Here is an 8454-nt window from a genome sequence, read left to right on the forward strand (position 1 = left end):
GTTTAAGACAGAGACATCAGGTTTAAGACAGAGACATCAGGTTAGGGACAGAGACATCAGGTTTAAGACAGAGACATCAGGTTTAAGACAGAGACATTAGGTTTAAGACAGAGACATCAGGTTAGGGACAGAGACATCAGGTTTAAGACAGAGACATCAGGTTTAAGACAGAAACATCATGTTTAAGACAGAGACATCAGGTTTAGGACAGAGACATCAGGTTTAAGACAGAGACATCAGGTTTAAGACAGAGACATCAGGTTTAAGACAGAGACATCATGTTTAAGACAGAGACATCAGGTTTAAGACAGAGACATCAGATTTAAGACAGAGACATCAGGTTAGGGACAGAGACATCAGGTTTAAGACAAAGACATCAGGTTTAAGACAGAGACATTAGGTTTAAGACAGAGACATCAGGTTAGGGACAGAGACATCAGGTTTAGGACAGAGACATCAGGTTTAAGACAGAAACATCATGTTTAAGACAGAGACATCAGGTTTGAGACAGAGACATCAGGTTTAGGACAGAGACATCAGGTTTAAGACAGAGACATCAGGTTTAAGACAGAGACATCAGGTTAGGGACAGAGACATCAGGTTTAAGACAGAGACATCAGGTTTAAGACAGAAACATCATGTTTAAGACAGAGACGTCAGGTTTAGGACAGAGACATCAGGTTTAAGACAGAGACATCAGGTTTAAGACAGAGACATCAGGTTTAAGACAGAGACAACCTGTTTAGGACAGAGACATCAGGGTTTAAGACAGAGACATCAGGTTAGGGACAGAGACATCAGGTTTAGGACAGAGACATCAGGTTTAAGACAGAGACATCAGGTTAGGGACAGAGACATCAGTTTTAGGACAGAGACATCAGGTTTAAGACAGAGACATCAGGTTTAAGACAGAGACATCAGGGTTTAAGACAGAGACATCAGGTTTAAGACAGAGACATCAGGTTAGGGACAGAGACATCAGGTTTAAGACAGAGACATCAGGTTTAAGACAGAGACATCAGGTTTAAGACAGAGACATCAGGTTAGGGACAGAGACATCAGGTTTAGGACAGAGACATCAGGTTTAAGACAGAGACATCAGGTTTAAGACAGAAACATCAGGTTTAGGACAGAGACATCAGGTTTAAGACAGAGACATCATGTTTAAGACAGAGACATCATGTTTAAGACAGAGACATTAGGTTTAAGACAGAGACATCAGGTTAGGGACAGAGACATCAGGTTTAGGACAGAGACATAAGGTTTAAGACAGAAACATCATGTTTAAGACAGAGACATCAGGTTTAGGACAGAGACATCAGGTTAGGGACAGAGACATCAGGTTTAAGACAGAGACATCATGTTTAAGACAGAGGCATCATGTTTAGGACAGAGACATCAGGTTTAGGACGGAGACATCAGGTTTAAAACAAAGACATCATGTTTAAGACAGAGACATCATGTTTAAGACAGAGACATCAGGTTTAAGACAGAGACATCAGGTTAGGGACAGAGACATCAGGTTTAAGACAGAGACATCAGGTTTAAGACAGAGACATCAGGTTAGGAACAGAGACATCAGGTTTAAGACAGAGACATCAGGTTTAAGACAGAGACATTAGGTTTAAGACAGAGACATCAGGTTAGGGACAGAGACATCAGGTTTAAGACAGAGACATCAGGTTTAAGACAGAGACATCATGTTTAAGACAGAGACATCAGGTTTAAGACAGAGACATCAGGTTAGGGACAGAGACATCAGGTTTAAGACAGAGACATCATGTTTAAGACAGAGACATCAGGTTTAAGACAGAGACATCAGGTTTAAGACAGAGACATCAGGTTAGGGACAGAGACATCAGGTTTAAGACAGAGACATCAGGTTTAAGACAGAGACATCATGTTTAGGACAGAGACATCAGGTTTAGGACAGAAACATCAGGGTTTAAGACAGAGACATCAGGTTTAAGACAGAGACATCAGGTTTAAGACAGAGACATCATGTTTAAGACAGAGACATCATGTTTAGGACAGAGACATCAGGTTTAGGACAGAAACATCAGGGTTTAAGACAGAGACATCAGGTTTAAGACAGAGACATCAGGGTTTAAGACAGAGACATCAGGTTTAAGACAGAGACATCATGTTTAAGACAAAGACATCATGTTTAGGACAGAGACATCAGGTTTAGGACAGAGACATCAGGGTTTAAGACAGAGACATCAGGTTTAAGACAGAGACATCAGGGTTTAAGACAGAGACATCAGGTTTAAGACAGAGACATCAGGTTAGGGACAGAGACATCAGGTTTAAGACAGAGACATCAGGTTTAAGACAGAGACATCAGATTTAAGACAGAGACATCATGTTAGGGACAGAGACATCAGGTTTAGGACAGAGACATCAGGTTTAGGACAGAGACATCAGGTTTAAGACAGAGACATCAGGTTTAGGACAGAGACATCAGGTTTAGGACAGAGACATCAGGTTTAAGACAGAGACATCAGGTTTAGGACAGAGACATCAGGTTTAAGACAGAGACATCATGTTTAAGACAGAGACATCATGTTTAAGACAGAGACATCAGGTTTAAGACAGAGACATCAGGTTTAAGACAGAGACATCAGGTTAGGGACAGAGACATCATGTTTAAGACAGAGACATCAGGTTAGGGACAGAGACATCAGGTTTAAGACAGAGACATCATGTTTAAGACAGAGACATCATGTTAGGGACAGAGACATCAGGTTTAAGACAGAGACATCATGTTTAAGACAGAGACATCATGTTTAGGACAGAGACATCAGGTTTAGGACAGAGACATCAGGTTAGGGACAGAGACATCAGGTTTAAGACAGAGACATCATGTTTAAGACAGAGACATCATGTTTAGGACAGAGACATCAGGTTTAGGACAGAGACATCAGGTTTAAGACAAAGACATCATGTTTAAGACAGAGACATCATGTTTAAGACAGAGACATCAGGTTTAAGACAGAAACATCATGTTTAAGACAGAGACATCAGGTTTAGGACAGAGACATCAGGTTTAAGACAGAGACATCAGGTTAGGGACAGAGACATCAGGTTTAAGACAGAGACATCAGGTTTAAGACAGAAACATCATGTTTAAGACAGAGACATCAGGTTTAGGACAGAGACATCAGGTTTAAGACAGAGACATCAGGTTTAGGACAGAGACATCAGGTTTAAGACAGAGACATCAGGTTTAAGACAGAGACATCAGGTTTAAGACAGAGACATCATGTTTAAGACAGAGACATCAGGTTTAGGACAGAGACATCAGGTTTAAGACAGAGACATCAGGTTTAAGACAGAGACATCAGGTTTAAGACAGAGACATCATGTTTAAGACAGAGACATCAGGTTTAAGACAGAGACATCAGGTTTAAGACAGAGACATCAGGTTAGGGACAGAGACATCAGGTTTAAGACAAAGACATCAGGTTTAAGACAGAGACATTAGGTTTAAGACAGAGACATCAGGTTAGGGACAGAGACATCAGGTTTAGGACAGAGACATCAGGTTTAAGACAGAAACATCATGTTTAAGACAGAGACATCAGGTTTGAGACAGAGACATCAGGTTTAGGACAGAGACATCAGGTTTAAGACAGAGACATCAGGTTTAAGACAGAGACATCAGGTTAGGGACAGAGACATCAGGTTTAAGACAGAGACATCAGGTTTAAGACAGAAACATCATGTTTAAGACAGAGACGTCAGGTTTAGGACAGAGACATCAGGTTTAAGACAGAGACATCAGGTTTAAGACAGAGACATCAGGTTTAAGACAGAGACAACCTGTTTAGGACAGAGACATCAGGGTTTAAGACAGAGACATCAGGTTAGGGACAGAGACATCAGGTTTAGGACAGAGACATCAGGTTTAAGACAGAGACATCAGGTTAGGGACAGAGACATCAGGTTTAGGACAGAGACATCAGGTTTAAGACAGAGACATCAGGTTTAAGACAGAGACATCAGGGTTTAAGACAGAGACATCAGGTTTAAGACAGAGACATCAGGTTAGGGACAGAGACATCAGGTTTAAGACAGAGACATCAGGTTTAAGACAGAGACATCAGGTTAGGGACAGAGACATCAGGTTTAGGACAGAGACATCAGGTTTAGGACAGAGACATCAGGTTTAAGACAGAGACATCAGGTTTAGGACAGAGACATCAGGTTTAAGACAGAGACATCATGTTTAAGACAGAGACATCATGTTTAAGACAGAGACATCAGGTTTAAGACAGAGACATCAGGTTAGGGACAGAGACATCAGGTTTAGGACAGAGACATCAGGTTTAAGACAGAAACATCATGTTTAAGACAGAGACATCAGGTTTAGGACAGAGACATCAGGTTAGGGACAGAGACATCAGGTTTAAAACAGAGACATCATGTTTAAGACAGAGACATCATGTTTAGGACAGAGACATCAGGTTTAGGACAGAGACATCAGGTTTAAGACAGAGACATCAGGTTAGGGACAGAGACATCAGGTTTAAGACAGAGACATCAGGTTTAAGACAGAGACATCAGGTTAGGAACAGAGACATCAGGTTTAAGACAGAGACATCAGGTTTAAGACAGAGACATCATGTTTAAGACAGAGACATCAGGTTTAAGACAGAGACATTAGGTTTAAGACAGAGACATCAGGTTAGGGACAGAGACATCAGGTTTAAGACAGAGACATCAGGTTTAAGACAGAGACATTAGGTTTAAGACAGAGACATCAGGTTAGGGACAGAGACATCAGGTTTAAGACAGAGACATCAGGTTTAAGACAGAGACATCATGTTTAAGACAGAGACATCAGGTTTAAGACAGAGACATCAGGTTAGGGACAGAGACATCAGGTTTAAGACAGAGACATCATGTTTAAGACAGAGACATCAGGTTTAAGACAGAGACATCAGGTTTAAGACAGAGACATCAGGTTAGGGACAGAGACATCAGGTTTAAGACAGAGACATCAGGTTTAAGACAGAGACATTAGGTTTAAGACAGAGACATCAGGTTTAAGACAGAGACATCATGTTTAAGACAGAGACATCAGGTTAGGGACAGAGACATCAGGTTTAGGACAGAGACATCAGGTTTAAGACAGAGACATCAGGTTAGGGACAGAGACATCAGGTTTAAGACAGAGACATCAGGTTTAAGACAGAGACATCAGGTTTAGGACAGAGACATCAGGTTTAAGACAACCTGTTTAGGACAGAGACATCAGGTTAGGGACAGAGACATCAGGTTTAAGACAGAGACATCATGTTTAAGACAGAGACATCAGGTTTAAGACAGAGACATCAGGTTAGGGACAGAGACATCAGGTTTAAGACAGAGACATCAGGTTTAAGACAGAGACATTAGGTTTAAGACAGAGACATCAGGTTTAAGACAGAGACATCAGGTTTAAGACAGAGACATCAGGTTAGGGACCGTCTCTAAAGTACCGTTTGTTTAAAAATCAAAACATTATCAAACATTCATATTTAACATTGAGCATGAATCCAAGTCGCTAATCCCAGATCACATTGTCCTTTTGTCCTTTTGTCCTTTTGTCCTTTTGTCCTTTTGGACCCTTTGTTGATTTTTAAGGGATATTTTTCATCAAAAATCAAGGATTCTTTTCATTGGCTCCTGAGTCATGTGACATGTGACGTGTCTTTGTTGTTTTGTGCTTCATAAGGAGTCATTCCTGAGGGGCCCGGCCTGAGGGGCCTGAGTCCGGCCATAGGGTTCTGAGTCCAGCCTGAGGGCCCCGGCCTGAGGGGCCTGAGTGTGGGGGGACTCTCAGGAGCCGGAGCCTCCAGAGCAGGGGTGGGCAAACTGCGGCCCGCGGGCCACATATTTAAATATTCATCATATTTAATGTTCCTCAGGAGCTGGGGCCCTTGGGCCCTTAATGACCTGAAATGACTTAAAGATATTTGACAGAAAAGTGATATTTTATTTGATATTTAATTATTTTGCTTCACACAATGATCCGCTCCTGGCCTGGATTGGAATGTGGCCCTCAGAGGGAAATGCTCCAGAGGGTGTGTCAGTCTGACTGGCCCCGCCCGCCCTCTTGCTTCTGGGGATGGGCCCTTGCTCCCCCCGCGCAGCAGGACGTGCGGTTTGAAGGACCAGGGCCTCTGCGCCAGTCCTTCAGCCTGTGCGCATTCCAAAGGCCTGTGCGGGGCCCAGACGCATCGGGCCCTTCCCGCCACTCGCAAGCAACAACCCCCGCCGCGGTCCCCTGGCCCGGGCCGCCCCAATGCCGCGCCACCTGTGGGGACCCCACTCACCTTTCCCCTCCGGGGATGGGCGGGGGTTCACTGTCTTTGGCCCACCCGCGGGGGAGGGGCCCCGGGGGGGGAGGGGCGAGGGGCCCCGCGGGGGGGGAGGGGCGAGGGGCCCCGCGGGGGGAGCGGGGTGTTGTGGAACTACAAACTTGGAGACTTAAATCACTGTAATAACTTAGCATTGACTTTCTAGGTCACATGACTTTAGAGCGACTGAAAAGAATCCTTGATTTTTGACGAAAAATATTCCTTAAAAATCAACAAAGGGTTAAATTTTCAGCCCAAAAGGACAAAAGGACAAAAGGACAAAAGGACAAAAGGACAATGTTGTTCATGCTCAATAAAGTTGTTTGGTTTGTTTTTCAATATAAATATGTTTGACACATTTTTAAACAATGGTACTTTAGAGACGGTCCCTACCTGGCGCATCAAGCGGCTCTTCAGCGCCGAGCTCCTGCAGGCGGGGCCCCTCAGAGGACGCTCCCGCTGGAGCTGCAGAGACCAATGTCCAATGTCCAATGTCCAACATGAAACTAACTTCACCGCAGTTTGAGGAACAAAACTATCTCTAGATTTGTGTGACAAGAAACCTTCAGAGTTCTTATACTGAGAGTCATGTGGTGCCGGGGGTTCCTGTACAGGTCTTATACTGAGAGTCATGTGGTGCCTGAGGTTCCTGTACAGGTCTTATACTGAGAGTCATGTGGTGCCTGAGGTTCCTGCACAGGTCTTATACTGAGAGTCATTTGGTGCCTGAGGTTCCTGTACAGGTCTTATACTGAGAGTCATGTGGTGCCTCAGGTTCCTGCACAGGTCTTATACTGAGAGTCATGTGGTGCCTGAGGTTCCTGTACAGGTCTTATACTGAGAGTCATGTGGTGCCTCAGGTTCCTGCACAGGTCTGATACTGAGAGTCATGTGGTGCCTGAGGTTCCTGTACAGGTCTTATACTGAGAGTCATGTGGTGCCGGGGGTTCCTGTACAGGTCTTATACTGAGAGTCATGTGGTGCCTGAGGTTCCTGTACAGGTCTTATACTGAGAGTCATGTGATGCCTGAGGTTCCTGTACAGGTCTTATACTGAGAGTCATGTGGTGCCTGAGGTTCCTGTACAGGTCTTATACTGAGAGTCATGTGGTGCCTGAGGTTCCTGTACAGGTCTTATACTGAGAGTCATGTGGTGCCGGGGGTTCCTGTACAGGTCTTATACTGAGAGTCATGTGGTGCCTGAGGTTCCTGTACAGGTCTTATACTGAGAGTCATGTGGTGCCGGGGGTTCCTGTACAGGTCTTATACTGAGAGTCATGTGGTGCCTGAGGTTCCTGTACAGGTCTTATACTGAGAGTCATGTGGTGCCTGAGGTTCCTGTACAGGTCTTATACTGAGAGTCATGTGGTGCCGGGGGTTCCTGTACAGGTCTTATACTGAGAGTCATGTGGTGCCGGGGGTTCCTGTACAGGTCTTATACTGAGAGTCATGTGGTGCCGGGGGTTCCTGTACAGGTCTTATACTGAGAGTCATGTGGTGCCTGAGGTTCCTGTACAGGTCTTACTGCAGATGACAGACGCTTGAGTCATGAGGAGGAAGTGAAGAATCCCTGGTTGAAGTCTGTTCTTACCACATGGAAAGCTCTGTATTGGGGCCTCAGAACTCCTGCCATGGACACAACCAGCAGCTCTCTCTGGCGCCTCCTCCTGGCCGCAGCTAAAAAGGACGTCACAAAAAAATAGACGACACTAAAAATCGTCTCTCTTTCTAAGTTTGTCTTTGTGTGATTTTTTATAACAGAATTTCATTAGTTTTTGATGTTGGAATATTTATTCTTTCTTTGTGGTTCAGGGCCCTTCACTTTGACGGATGCGACTCGTAACACGTCTGATGTCGTTGGGTCGATTGTGACGTTCTCTCTCTGGAAAACTACATATACAAGAACCAAAGGAACCAAAGGAACCAGAGGAACCAGAGGAACCAGAGGAACCAGAGGAACCAGAGGAACCAGAGGAACCATAAGAACACCGAACAGCTGAAAGGGTAAAAAAGATGCTGGAAACTGGCATCGAACCCAAAACCTGATCAAGAAAGTTCATTTCAGTTATTGTACGTTTGTTATTCCTCTTTTATGGAAATGTGTGTTT

This window comes from Eucyclogobius newberryi, unplaced genomic scaffold, assembly GCF_026437365.1.
Source record: "Eucyclogobius newberryi isolate DKJ021-1_F unplaced genomic scaffold, fEucNew1.0.hap1 SCAF_7, whole genome shotgun sequence".
NCBI classification, from domain to species: domain Eukaryota; kingdom Metazoa; phylum Chordata; class Actinopteri; order Gobiiformes; family Gobiidae; genus Eucyclogobius; species Eucyclogobius newberryi.